Source organism: Arachis hypogaea, chromosome 13, assembly GCF_003086295.3.
Source record: "Arachis hypogaea cultivar Tifrunner chromosome 13, arahy.Tifrunner.gnm2.J5K5, whole genome shotgun sequence".
Taxonomy (NCBI): Eukaryota; Viridiplantae; Streptophyta; class Magnoliopsida; order Fabales; family Fabaceae; genus Arachis; species Arachis hypogaea.
In genome coordinates, this window is record NC_092048.1 from 118424233 (window position 1) to 118437823 (window position 13591).

At 41.3% G+C, this 13591-nt stretch overlaps 2 non-coding genes across 2 annotated transcripts; one reads left to right on the forward strand and one right to left on the reverse strand.

Annotated features, from left to right (window-relative positions):
* Positions 1–587: 587 nt before the first annotated feature.
* Positions 588–695, reverse strand: LOC112738542 (small nucleolar RNA R71). The gene has a single exon (XR_003169497.1). It is a non-coding gene; the product is annotated as a small nucleolar RNA R71 (small nucleolar RNA).
* A 12474-nt stretch (positions 696–13169) lies between these two features.
* LOC112739877 (small nucleolar RNA R71) lies at positions 13170–13277 on the forward strand. The gene has a single exon (XR_003170813.1). It is a non-coding gene; the product is annotated as a small nucleolar RNA R71 (small nucleolar RNA).
* Positions 13278–13591: the final 314 nt, after the last annotated feature.

A 13591-nucleotide genomic window follows, 5' to 3' on the forward strand; every position in this document is an offset into this window, starting at 1 on the left:
TGGTATAAAGGGTCTCTATTATTATTATTTTTCTGCGCCCTCTTCTTTGTCATATGAGCAGGAGCAAGGACAAGAATATTCTTGTTGAAGCAGATCCGGAACCTAAAAGGACTCTGAAGAGAAAATTAAGAGAAGCCAAATTGCAACAATCCAGAAATAACCTTTCAAAAATTCTCGAACAGGAAGAGGAGATGGCAGCCGAAAATAATAATAATGTAAGGAAGATGCTTGGTGACTTTACTGCACCTAATTCCAATTTACATGGAAGAAGCATCTCCATTCCTGCCATTGGAGCAAACAACTTTGAGCTGAAACCTCAATTAGTTTCTCTGATGCAGCAGAACTGCAAGTTTCATGGACTTCCATCTGAAGATCCTTTTCAGTTCTTAACTGAATTCTTGCATATATGTGATACTGTTAAGACTAATGGAGTAGATCCTGAAGTCTACAGGCTCATGCTTTTCCCTTTTGCTGTAAGAGACAGAGCTAGATTATGGTTGGATTCTCAATCCAAAGACAGCCTGAACTCTTGGGATAAGCTGGTCACGGCTTTCTTAGCCAAGTACTTTCCTCCTCAAAAGCTGAGCAAGCTTAGAGCTGATGTTCAAACCTTCATACAGAAAGAAGGTGAATCCCTCTATGAAGCTTGGGAAAGATACAAACAGTTGACCAAAAAGTGTCCTTCTGACATGCTTTCAGAATGGACCATCCTGGATATATTCTATGATGGTTTATCTGAGCTATCAAAGATGTCACTGGACACTTCTGCAGGTGGATCCATTCACCTAAAGAAAACGCCTGCAGAAGCTCAAGAACTCATTGACATGGTTGCTAATAACCAGTTCATGTACACTTCTGAAAGGAATCCTGTGAATAATGGGACGCCTATGAAGAAGGGAGTTCTTGAAGTTGATACTCTGAATGCCATATTGGCTCAGAATAAAATATTGACTCAGCAAGTCAATATGATCTCTCAGAGTCTGCATGGAATGCAAGCTGCATCCAACAGTACTCAAGAGGCTTCTTATGAAGAAGAAGCTTATGATCCTGAGAACCCTGCAATAGCAGAGGTGAATTACTTAGGTGAACCTTATGGAAACACCTATAACTCATCATGGAGAAATCATCCAAATTTCTCATGGAAGGATCAAAAGCCTCAACAAGGCTTTAATAATGGTGGAAGAAACAGGTTTAACAATAATAAACCTTTTCCATCATCCACTCAGCAACAGACAGAGAACTCTGAACAAAATGCTTCTAATTTAGCAAATCTAGTCTCTGATCTATCTAAGACCACTGTGAGTTTCATGAATGAAACCAGGTCTTCCATTAGAAATTTGGAAGCACAAGTGGGCCAGCTAAGTAAAAGGATCACTGAAATCCCTCCAAGTACTCTCCCAAGCAATACAGAAGAGAATCCAAAAGGAGAGTGCAAGGCCATTGACATAAGCACCATGGCCGAACCCAAGGAGGGAGAGGAAGACGCAAATCCCAAGGAGGAAGACCTCCTGGGACGTCCAGTGATCAATAAGGAGCTTCCCTCTGAGGAACCAAAGGACTATGAGGCTCATCTAGAGACCATAGAGATTCCATTGAACCTCCTTATGCCCTTCATGAGCTCTGATGAGTATTCCTCTTCTGAAGAGAATGAGGATGTTACTGAAGAGCAAACTGCCAAGTTTCTTGGTGCAATCATGAAGCTGAATGCCAAATTATTTGGCATTGATACTTGGGAAGTTGAACCTCCCTTGTTCATCAATGAACTAAGTGATCTGGATCAACTGACATTGTCTCAGAAGAGACAGGAACCTGGAAAGTTCATAATACCCTGTACCATAGGCACCATGATCTTTAAGGCTCTATGTGACCTTGGTTCAGGAATAAACCTCATGCTCCTCTCTATAATAGAGAAACTGGGAATCTATGGGGTGCAAGCTGCTAAAATCTCATTAGAGATGGCAGACAATTCAAGAAAATAGGCATATGGACAAGTAGAGGACGTATTAGTAAAGGTTGAAGGCCTTTACATCCCTGCTGATTTCATAGTCCTGGATACTGGAAAGAAAGAGGATGAATCCATCATCCTAGGAAGACCTTTCCTGGCCACAGCAAGAGCTGTGATTGATGTTGACAGAGGTGAAATAGTCCTTCAATGGAATGAGGACTCCCTTGTGTTTAAAACTCAAGGATCTCCCTCTGCAACCATGGAGAGGAAGCAGAAAAAGCTTCTCTCAAAGCAGAGTCAACCAGAGCCCCCACAGTCAAACTCTAAGTTTGGTGTTGGGAGGCCACAACCAAACTCTAAGTTTGGTGTTGAACTCCCATATCCAAACTCTAAGTTTGGTGTTGGAGAGTCTCAACAAAGCTCTGCACATCTGTGAGGCTCCATGAGAGCCCACTGTCAAGCTATTGACATTAAAGAAGTGCTTGTTGGGAGGCAACCCAATTTTTATTTATCTAACTATATTTTTCTTAGTTATATGTCTTTATAGGTTCATGATCATGTGGAGTCACAAAATAAATATAAAAATTGAAAACGCAATCAAAAATAGCAGAAGAAAAATCACACCCTGGAGGAGCATCTGTCTGGCGTTCAGCGCCAGAACAGAGCATGGTTCTGGCGCTGAACGCCCAAAATGGGCAGCTTCTGGGCGCTAAACGCCAGAACAGGCATGGTTCTGGCGTTCAACGCCAGAAATGGCACAGAAATGGGCGTTGAACGCCCAAAATGGCCACCAACCTAGCGCTGAACGCCCAGAGTTGTGTGCAAGGGCATTTTACATGCCTAAATTGGTGCAGGAATGTAAATGCCTTGACACCTCAGGATCTGTGGACCCCACAGGATCCCCACCTACCTCATCATCTCTCTTTCCATTCATGATCATCCCTTCTGTTTTCCATTTACCACTCACATCCATACACCCACTACCTTCAAAATTCAACATCTCTCTCCCACCCAATCCCACCCATATGGCCGAATACACACATCCATCCATCTCCTCCATATCTTCTTCTTCTTCTATTCTTTCTTCTTTTGCTCGAGGGCGAGCAACATTCTAAGTTTGGTGTGGTAAAAGCATAGCTTTTTTGCTTTTTCCATAACCATTGATGGCACCTAAGGCCAGAGAAACCTCTAGAAAGAGGAAAGGGAAGACAAAAGCTTCCATCAAGGGTCTATAGCTCAGTGGTAGAACATTTGACTGCAAATCAAGAGATCTCTGAGATACCTCAGGGGATACATTTTCTTCCACACAATTATTGGAAGCAACTAAGGGTGGAACATCAAGAGCACTCCATCATCCTTCATGAAATCAGAGAAGATCTAAAAGCAATGAAGGAGGAGCAACAAAGACAAGGAAGAGACATAGAAGAGCTCAAGGACATCATTAGTTCCTCAAGAAGGAAACGCCACCATCACTAAGGTGGATTCATTCCTTGTTCTTATTTCTTCTGTTTTTCGTTTCTATGTTATGTGCTTATCTGTGTTTGTGTCTTCATTACATGATCATTAGTAGTTAGTAACTTTGTCTTAAAGTTATGAATGTCCTATGAATCCATCACCTCTCTTAAATGAAAAATGTTTTAATTCAAAAGAACAAGAAGTACATGAGTTTCGAATTTATCCTTGAACTTAGCTTAATTATATTGATGTGGTGACAATGCTTCTTGTTTTCTGAATGTATGCTTGAACAGTGCATATGTCTTTTGAAGTTGTTGTTTAAGAATGTTAAATATGTTGGCTCTTGAAAGAATGATGACTAGGAGACATGTTATTTGATAATCTGAAAAATCATAAAAATGATTCTTGAAGTAAGAAAAAGCAGCAAAGAACAAAGCTTGCAGAAAAAAAATAGGCGAAAAAAAAAATAGAAAAAAAATAATAAAAAAATAGAAAGAAAAAGCAAGCAGAAAAAGCCAATAACCCTTAAAACCAAAAGGCAAGGGCAAATAAAAAGGATCCCAAGGCTTTGAGCATCAGTGGATAGGAGGGCCTAAAGGAATAAAATCCTGGTCTAAGCGGCTAAACCAAGTTGTCCCTAACCATGTGCTTGTGGCGTGTAGGTGTCAAGTGAAAACTTGAGACTGAGCGGTTAAAGTCAAGGTCCAAAGCAAAAAAAGAGTGTGCTTAAGAACCCTGGACACCTCTAATTGGGGACTTTAGCAAAGCTGAGTCACAATCTGAAAAGGTTCACCCAATTATGTGTCTGTGGCATTTATGTATCTGGTAGTAATATTGGAAAACAAAGTGCTTAGGGCCATGGCCAAGACTCATAAAGAAGCTGTGTTCAAGAATCATCATACTGAACTAGAAGAATCAATAATACTATTTGAACTATGAGTTCCTATAGATGCCAATCATTCTGAACCTCAATGGATAAAGTGAGATGCCAAAACTATTCAAGAGGCAAAAAGCTACAAGTCCCGCTCATATGATTGAAGCTATGTTTCATTGATAGTTTGGAATTCATAGTATATTCTCTTCTTTTTATCCTATTTGATTTTCAGTTGCTTGGGGACAAGCAACAATTTAAGTTTGGTGTTGTGATGAGTGGATAATTTATACGCTTTTTGACATTGTTTTTAGTAGAATCTAGTTACTTTTAGGGATGTTTTCATTAGTTTTTATGTTAAATTCACATTTCTAGACTTTACTATGAGTTTATGTGTTTTTCTGTGATTTCAGGTATTTTCTGGCTGAAATTGAGGGACTTGAGCAGAAATCAGATTCAGAGGTTGAAGAAGGACTACTGATGCGGTTGGATTCTGACCTCCCTGTACTCAAAGTGGATTTTCTGGAGCTACAGAACTCGAAATGGTGCGCTTCTAATTGCGTTGGAAAGTAGACATCCAGGGCTTTCCAGCAATATATAATAGTTCATACTTTGGCCAAGAATAGATGACGTAAACTGGCATTCAACGCCAGCTTTCTACCCAAATCTGGCGTCCAGCGCCAGAAAAGGAGCCAAAACCAGAGTTGAACGCCCAAACTGGCACAAAAGCTGGCGTTCAACTCCACAAATGGCCTCTGCATGTGTAACACTCAGGCTCAGCCCAAGCACACACCAAGTGGGCCCCGGAAGTGGATTTATGCATCAATTACTTACTCATGTAAACCCTAGTAGCTAGTTTATTATAAATAGGACCTTTCACTATTGTATTAGACGTTTTTTTGACCATCTTTGAATCCTGGATTGTATTTTGATCCTGTGATCACGTTTTAGGGGGCTGGCCATCTCGGCCATGCCTGGACCTTCACTTATGTATTTTCATACGGTAGAGTTTCTACACTCCATAGATTAAGGTGTGGAGCTCTGCTGTTCCTCAAAGATTAATGCAAAGTACTTCTGTTTTCTATTCAATTCATCTTATTTCGCTTCTAAGATATCCATTCGCACCCAAGAACGTGATGAAGGTGATGATTATGTGTGACGCTCATCACCATTCTCCCCTATGAACACGTGCCTGACAAACACTTCTGTTCTACATGAAATAAGCTAGAATGAATATCTCTTAGATCTCTTAATCAGAATCTTCGTGGCGTAAGCTAGAATGATGGCGGCATTCAAGAGAATCCGGAAAGTCTAAACCTTGTATGTGGTATTCCGAGTAGGATTCAATGATTGAATGACTGTGATGAGCTTCAAACTCGCGATTGCAGGGCGTTAGTGACAAACGCAAAAGGAGGGTGAATCCTATTCCAACATGATTGAGAACCGACAGATGATTAGCCGTGCTGTGACAGAGCATGTGAGCATATTTTTCACTGAGAGGAGGGGATGTAGCCACTGACAACAGTGATGCCCTTGCATAAAGCCAGCCATGGAAAGGAGTAAGACTGATTGGATGAAGATAGCAGGAAAGCAGAGGTTCAGAGGAACGAAAAGCATCTCCATTCGCTTATCTGAAATTCCTACCAATGATTTACATAAGTACCTCTATCCCTATTCTATTAATTATTATTCGAAAACACCATCATCAATTTATATCTGCCTAACTGAGATTTGCAAGGTGACCATAGCTTGCTTCATACCAACAATCTCCGTGGGATTCGACCCTTACTCACGTAAGGTATTACTTGGACGACCCAGTGCACTTGCTGGTCAGTTACACGGAGTTGTGAACCGTGGTTTTGGCATCATGTTTTTGGCGCCATTTCCAGGGAAAGAAGGAGCAATGAACTTTACATAATTAAAGTGTAATCACGATTCCGCGTACCACGTGCCATGACCTTGGAAGCTCTCGTCCTTCGAGTTCAGACAGCTTGTAGTAGCCCTTTCCAAGTACTTCTATTACTCGGTAGGGTCCTTTCCAGTTTGCTGCCAGCTTTTCTTCTCCAGGTCGACTTGTTCCGATATCATTTCGGATTAGGACGAGGTCGTTGTTGAAAAAGCTTCGCTGTACTACCTTCTGATTGTATCTTGAAGCCATCCGACATTTTAACGCCTCTTCCTTGATCCCAGCTTTTTCTCAGAAGAAGTAGGTCAAGTTCTTCCCTTTGAAGTTGGGAGTTGGCCTCTTCGCTGTAGTGGATTACTGGTGCACGAAATTGTGATCTCAGGCAATGGCGCCAGAAACTCTGTACGCACGTCTTAATAAATCGTTTTTCATTCACAACTTCGATACAACTAACCAGCAAGTGCACTGGGTCGTCCAAGTAATAAACCTTACATGAGTAAGGGTCGATCCCACTGAGATTGTTGGTATGAAGCAAGCTATGGTCACCTTGTAGATCTCAGTCAGGCGGATATAAAATAGTTATGGAGTTTTCAAAAATATATAATAGAATAAGGATAGAAATACTTATGTAATTCATTGGTTAAAATTTCAGATAAGCGTAGAGAGATGCATTCGTTCCTCTGAACCTCTGCTTTCCTACTGTCTTCATCCAATCAATCTTACTCCTTTCCATGGCTGGCTTTATGTAAGGACATCACCGTTGTCAATGGCTAATTTTTATCCTCTCTGAAAAATGGTCCGATGCGCTGTCACTGCATGGCTAATCGTCTAGAGGCATCACCCTTGTCAAAGGCTGCATCCCATCCTCTTGTGAAAATGGTCCAAATGCTCTGTCACAGCACGGCTAATCATCTGAGGTTCTCGATCATACTGGAATAGGATTCACCCTCCTTTTGCGTCTGTCACTACGCCCAGCATTCGCGAGTTTGAAGTTCGTCACAGTCATTCAATCCTAGAGTCCTACTCGGAATACCACAGACAAGGTTTAGACTTTCCGGACTCTCATGAATGCCGCCATCAATCTAGCTTATGCCACGAAGATTCTGATTAAGAGATCCAAGAGATACTCATTCAATCTAAGGTAGAACGGAAGTGGTTGTCAGGCACGCGTTCATAGGGAATGATGATGATTGTCACGTTCATCACATTCAGGTTGAAGTGCGAATGAATATCTTAGAAGCGGAATAAGTTGAATTGAATAGAAAAACAGTAGTACTTTGCATTTATCTTTGAGGAACAGCAGAGCTCCACACCTTAATCTATGGAGTGCAGAAACTCTACCGTTAAAAATACATAAGTGAAAGGTCCAGGCATGGCCGAATGGCCAGCCCCCAAAACGTGATCACAGGATCAAAAATACAATCCCGGATCTTCAAAAGATGTCTAATACAATAGTAAAAAGTCCTATTTATACTAAACTAGTTACTAGGGTTTACAAAAGTAAGTAATTGATGCATAAATCCACTTCCGGGACCCACTTGGTGTGTGCTTGGGCTGAGCTTGAATGTTACACGTGCAGAGGCTCTTTCTGGAGTTGAACGCCAGGTTGTAACGTATTTCTGGCGTTCAACTCTGGTTTGTGACGTGTTTCTGGTGTTTAACTCCAGATAGCAGCATAGAACTGGCGTTCAACGCCCTTTTACATCATTTAAACTCGGCCAAAGTATGGACTATTATATATTTCTGGAAAGCCCTGGATGTCTACTTTCCAAAGCAATTAAAAGCGCGCCATTTTGAGTTTTGTAGCTCTAGAAAATCCACTTTGAGTGCAGGGAGGTCAGAATCCAACAACATCAGCAGTCCTTCTTCAACCTCTGAATCTGATTTTTGCTCAAGTCCCTCAATTTCAGCCAGAAAATACCTGAAATCACAGAAAAACACACAAACTCATAGTAAAGTCCAGAAATGTGAATTTAACATAAAAACTAATAAAAACATCCCTAAAAGTAACTAGATCCTACTAAAATCATACTAAAAACAATGCCAAAAAGCGTATAAATTATCCGCTCATCACAACACCAAACTTAAATTGTTGCTTGTCCCCAAGCAACTGAAAATCAAATAGAATAAAAAGAAGAGAATATACTATAAATTCCAAACTATCAATGAAACATAGCTCCAATCAGATGAGCGGGACTTGTAGCTTTTTGCCTCTTGAATAGTTTTGGCATCTCGCTTTATTCATTGAAGTTCAGAATGATTGGCATCTATAGGAACTCAGAGTTTAGATAGTGTTATTGATTCTCCTAGTTCAATATGATGATTCTTGAACACAGCTATTTTATGAGTCTTGGCCATGGCCCTAAGCACTTTGTTTTCCAGTATTACCACCGGATACTTAAATGGCACAGACACATAATTGGGTGAACATTTTCATATTGTGACTCAGCTTTGCTAAAGTCCCCAATTAGAGGTGTCCAGGGTTCTTAAGCACGCTCTTCTTTTGCTTTGGACCTTGACTTTAACCGCTCAGTCTCAAGTTTTCACTTGACACCTTCACGCCACAAGCACATGGTTAGGGACAGCTTGATTTAGCCGCTTAGGCCAGGATTTTATTCCTTTAGGCCCTCCTATCCACTGATGCTCAAAGCCTTGGGATCTTTTTTATTGCCCTTGCCTTTTGGTTTTAAGGGTTATTGGCTTTTTGCTCTTGCCTCTTGGTTTTAAGAGCTTTTGGCTTTTTCTGCCTGCTTTTTTCTTTTTCTTTCTATTTTTTTTTCGCTATTTTTTTTTCTGCAAGCTTCGTTCTTTGCTGCTTTTTCTTGCTTCAAGAATCATTTTTATGATTTTTCAGATTATCAAATAACATGTCTCCTTGTCATCATTCTTTCAAGAGCCAACGTATTTAACATTCTTAAACAACAACTTCAAAAGACATATGCACTGTTCAAGCATTCATTCAGAAAACAAGAAGCATTGTCACCACATCAATATAATTAAACTAAGTTCAAGGATAAATTCGAAACTCATGTACTTATTGTTCTTTTGAATAAAAACATTTTTCATTTAAGAGAGGTGATGGATTCATAGGACATTCATAACTTTAAGACATAGTTACTAACTACTAATGATCATGTAATAAGACACAAACATGGATAAGCACTTTAACATAGAGAAAACAAAAAAAACAGAGAATGTAAGAACAAGGAATGAGTCCACCTTAGTGATGGTGGCGTTTCCATCTTGAGGAACCAATGATGTCCTTGAGCTCTTCTATGTCTCTTCTTTGTCTTTGTTGCTCCTCCCTCATTGCTTTTTGATCTTCTCTTATTTCATGAAGGATGATGGAGTGCTCTTGATGTTCCACCCTTAATTGTCCCATGTTGGAACTTAATTCTCCTAGGGAGGTGTTGATTTGCTCCCAATATTTTTGTGGAGGAAAATGCATTTGAGGCATCTCCGGGATCTCATGGTGATGAGCTTCATGCGTCTCTTAAGATCCATGAATGGGTTCTCTTGCTTGCTCCATCCTCTTCTTAGTGATGGGCTTCTCTTCCTCAATGGGAATGTCTCCTTCTATGAAAGCTCCAGCTGAGTAACATAGATGGCAAATAAGATGAGGAAAAGCTAGCCTTGCCATGGGGGAGGACTTTTCGGCTATTTTATAGAGTTCAAGGGAGATGACTTCATGAACTTCTACTTCCTCTCCAATCATGATGCTATGAATCATGATGGCCCGATCCACAGTAACTTCGGATCGGTTGCTAGTGGGGATGATGGAGCATTGTATGAACTCTAACCATCCTCTAGCTACAGGCTTGAGGTCCAGTCTTCTTAGTTGAACCGGCTTGCCTTTGGAGTCAATCTTCCATTGAGCTCCTTCCACACATATGTCCATGAGGACTTGGTCCAACCTTTGATTAAAGTTGACCCTTCTAGTGTAGGGGCGTGCATCTCCTTGCATCATGGGCAAGTTAAACGCCAACCTCACGTTTTTCGGACTAAAATCTAAGTATTTCCCCCAAACCATGGTGAGATAATTGTTTGGATTCGGGTTCTTACTTTGATCATGGTTCCTAGTGATCCATGCATTGGCATAGAACTCTTGAACCATTAGGATGCCGACTTATTGGATGGGGTTTGTTAGAACTTCCCAACCTCTTCTTTGGATTTCATGTCGGATCTCCGGATACTCATTTCTCTTGAGCTTGAAAGGGACCTCAGGGATCACCTTCTTCTTGGCCATAACATCATAGAAGTGGTCTTGATGGGCTTTGGAGATGAACCTTTCCATCTCCCTTGACTCGGAGGTGGAAGCTTTTGTCTTCCCTTTCCCTTTTCTAGAGGATTCTCTGGTATTAGGTGCCATCAATGGTAATGGAAAAACAAAAAGCTTATGCTTTTACCACACCAAACTTAGAATATTGCTCGTCCTCGAGCAAGAGAAGAAAGAATAGATGAAGAAGAAGAAGAAAATATGGAGGAGAGGAGGGATGTGTTTCGGCCAAGAAGGGGAAGAGGGGTTATGTTGTGTGAAAATGAGGAAGAATGGAGGGCTATATATAGGGAAGGGAGGGGGTAAGGTTCGGCCATAAGGGTGGGTTTTGGGTGGGAAAATGATTTTGAATTTTGAAGGTAGGTAGAGTTTATGAGGTAGGTTTATGGGGAAGAGTGGATGGATGTGAGTGGTGAAGTGGTGATAGGGAAGAGAGATTGAGGTGATTGGTGAAGAGTTTTGGGGAAGAGTGTTTATGGGATTGTGTGAAAGAGGGGTGAGAAGAAGTGAGTGGAAGTAGGTGAGGATCCTGTGGGGTCCACAGATCCTGAGGTGATCCTGTGGGGTCCACAGATCCTGAAGTGTTCAAGGATTTACAACCATGCACCAAATTAGGCATGCAAAATGCCCTTGCACACAACTCTGGGCGTTCAGCGCCAGATTGGTGCTTGTTCTGGGCGTTAAACGCCAAAACCATGCTTGTTCTGGGCGTTCAGCGCCAGCTCTTCTCCAGGGTGCAATTCTGGCGTTCAAACGCCCAGATACTACCCATTTTGGGCGTTCAGCGCCAGAACCATGCTCTGTTCTGGCGTTGAACGCCAGCCAGATGCTTCTTACTGGCGTTTAAACGCCAGTAAGGTCTTCCTCCAGGGTGTGATTTTTCTTCTGCTGTTTTTGATTCTGTTTTCAACTTTTATATTTATTTTGTGACTCCACATGATCATGAACCTAATAAAACATGAAAAACAATGAAAATAAAAATTAGATAAAAATTGGGTTGCCTCCCAACAAGCGCATCTTTAATGTCAATAGCTTGACAGTGGGCTCTCATGGAGCCTCACAGACGTTCAGAGCATTGTTGAGACTTCCCAACACCAAAATTAGAGTTTGGATATGGGAGTTCAACACCAAACTTAGAGTTTGACTGTGGGGGCTCTGGATGACTCTATTTTGAGAGAAGCTTTTTATGCTTCCTCTCCATGTTTACAGAAGGGTAACCTTGAGTTGTAAACACAAGGGAGTCCTCATTCAATTGAAGGACTAGTTCACCTCTGTCAACATCAATCACAGCTCTTACTGTGGCTAGGAAGGGTCTTCCAAGGATGATGGATTCATCCTCATCCCTCCCAGTATCTAGGACTATGAAATCAGCAGGGATGTAAAGGCCTTCAACCTTTACTAACACATCCTCTACTTGTCCATAAGCCTGTTTTCTTGAACTGTCTGCCATCTCTAATGAGATTTTAGTAGCTTGCACCCCAAAGATTCCCAGTTTCTCTATTACAGAGAAAGGCATGAGGTTTATCCCTGAACCAAGGTCACACAGAGCCTTATCAAAGATCATGTTGCCTATGGTACAAGGTATTATGAACTTTCCAGGATCCTGTTTCTTCTGAGGCAATGTCAGTTGATCCAGATCACTCAGTTCATTAGTGAACAAGGGAGGTTCATCTTCCCAAGTCTCAATACCAAATAATTTGGCATTCAGCTTCATGATTGCACCAAGGTACTTGGTAACTTGCTCTTCAGTAACATCCTCATTCTCTTCAGAAGAGGAATACTCATCTGAGCTCATGAATGGCATAAGGAGGTTTAATGGAATCTCTATGGTCTCTAGTTGAGCCTCAGATTCCTTTGGTTCCTCAGAGGGAAGCTCCTTATTGATCACTGGACGTCCCAGGAGTTCTTCCTCCTTGGGATTCACGTCCTCTCCTTCCCTTACAGGTTCGGCCATGGTGATTAATTCAATGGCCTTGCACTCTCCTTTTGGGTTTTCTTCTGTATTGCTTGGGAGAGTACTAGGAGGGATTTCAGTGATCCTTTTACTCAGCTGGCCCACTTGTGCCTCCAAATTTCTAATGGAGGACCTTGTTTCATTCATGAAACTTACAGTGGCCTTAGATAGATCAGAGACTAAATTTGCTAAATTAGAGGTATTTTGTTCAGAGTTCTCTGTCTGTTGCTGAGTAGATGATGGAAAAGGCTTGCTATTGCTAAACCTGTATCTTCCACCATTATTAAAGCCTTGTTGAGGCTTTTGTTGATCCTTCCATGAGAGATTTGGATGATTTCTCCATGATGAATTATAGGTGTTTCCATAAGGTTCACCTAAGTAATTTACCTCTGCTATTGCAGGGTTCTCAGGATCATAAGCTTCTTCTTCAGAAGATGCTTTTTGAGTACTGTTGGATACAGCTTGCATTCCATTCAGACTCTGAGAAATCATATTGACTTGCTGAGTCAATATTTTGTTCTGAGCCAATATAGCATTCAGAGTATCAATTTCAAGAACTCCCTTCTTCATAGGCGTCCCATTGCTCACAGGATTCCTCTCAGAAGTGTACATGAACTGGTTATTAGCAACCATGTCAATGAGTTCTTGAGCTTCTGTAGGCGTTTTCTTTAGGTGAATGGATCCACCTGCAGAAGTATCCAATGAAATTTTAGCTAATTCAGATAGACCATCATAGAATATACCCAGGATTGTCCATTCTGAAAGCATGTCAGAAGGACACTTTTTGGTCAGTCCTTTGTATCTCTCCCAAGCTTCATAGAGGGATTCACCTTCTTTCTGTCTGAAGGTTTGAACATCCACTCTAAGCTTGCTCAGCTTTTGAGGAGGAAAGAACTTGGCTAAGAAAGCCTTGACCAGCTTATCCCAAGAGTTCAGGCTATCCTTAGGTTGAGAGTCCAACCATACTCTAGCTCTGTCTCTTACAGCAAAAGGGAAAAGCATGAGCCTGTAGACTTCAGGATCTACTCCATTAGTCTTAACAGTATCACATATCTGCAAGAATTTAGTTAAGAACTGAAAAGGATCTTCAGATGGAAGTCCATGAAACTTGCAGTTCTGCTGCATCAGAGAAACTAATTGAGGTTTCAGCTCAAAATTGTTTGCTCCAATGGCAGGAATGGAGA